This window comes from Triticum dicoccoides, unplaced genomic scaffold (genome assembly GCF_002162155.2).
Source record: "Triticum dicoccoides isolate Atlit2015 ecotype Zavitan unplaced genomic scaffold, WEW_v2.0 scaffold13786, whole genome shotgun sequence".
Classification (NCBI taxonomy): domain Eukaryota; kingdom Viridiplantae; phylum Streptophyta; class Magnoliopsida; order Poales; family Poaceae; genus Triticum; species Triticum dicoccoides.
The window spans coordinates 1-999 of NW_021197600.1; the positions used below are offsets into that span (position 1 = coordinate 1).

A 999-nucleotide genomic window follows, 5' to 3' on the forward strand; every position below is an offset into this window, starting at 1 on the left:
TCGTCTTTGTAGTGGAGCTGGGAGGGGCAAGGATAAGGGACGAAGACCGGGGTAACATGTCGGATGCGATCATACCAGCACTAAAGCACCGGATCCCATCAGAACTCTGAAGTTAAGCGTGCTTGGGCGAGAGTAGTACTAGGATGGGTGACCTCCTGGGAAGTCCTCGTGTTGCATTCCCTTTTTAATTTTTTTCGCGCCGCTTGCAAAACAAAACGCACGTGTAAGTAATATATTTACCGTGTTTTATTATTTTGCACGAGTGCGGTAAGTCATAGCTGGGTGCTCACGATTCACGGGTCCAGCGTCGGCGTTGTGGCGCGGCAAGCGTGCACTGGTGCGGTTGAGAGGGAGGGGTGGAAACCGCGTTAAACTCGTCTCCGTAGTTGAGAGGGAGCGGCCAAAGCAATGTACAATCGTCTTTGTAGTGGAGCTGTGAGGGGCAAGGATAAGGGACGAAGACCGGGGTAACATGTTGGATGCGATCATACCAGCACTAAAGCACCGGATCCCATCAGAACTCCGAAGTTAAGCGTGCTTGGGCGAGAGTAGTACTAGGATGGGTGACCTCCTGGGAAGTCCTCATGTTGCATTCCCTTTTTAATTTTTTTCGCGCCGCTTGCAAAACAAAACGCACGTGTAAGTAATATATTTACCGTGTTTTATTATTTTGCACGAGTGCGGTAAGTCATAGCTGGGTGCTCACGATTCATGGGTCCAGCGTCGGCGTTGTGGCGCGGCAAGCGTGCACTGGTGCGGTTGAGAGGGAGGGGTGGAAACCGCGTTAAACTCGTCTCCGTAGTTGAGAGGGAGCGGCCAAAGCAATGTACAATCGTCTTTGTAGTGGAGCTGGGAGGGGCAAGGATAAGGGACGAAGACCGGGGTAACATGTCGGATGCGATCATACCAGCACTAACGCACCGGATCCCATCAGAACTCCGAAGTTAAGCGTGCTTGGGCGAGAGTAGTACTAGGATGGGTGACCTCCTGGGAAGTCCT

At 52.2% G+C, this 999-nt stretch overlaps 2 non-coding genes and 1 pseudogene across 2 annotated transcripts; all 3 read left to right on the forward strand.

Annotated features, from left to right (window-relative positions):
• Positions 1–61: 61 nt before the first annotated feature.
• LOC119343702 lies at positions 62–180 on the forward strand. Its single transcript, XR_005166217.1, has one exon. It is a non-coding gene; the product is annotated as a 5S ribosomal RNA (ribosomal RNA).
• A 297-nt stretch (positions 181–477) lies between these two features.
• Positions 478–596, forward strand: LOC119343703. The gene has a single exon (XR_005166218.1). It is a non-coding gene; the product is annotated as a 5S ribosomal RNA (ribosomal RNA).
• Positions 597–893: 297 nt separating this feature from the next.
• On the forward strand, positions 894–999 carry LOC119343704 (annotated as a pseudogene; the record flags this gene model as incomplete).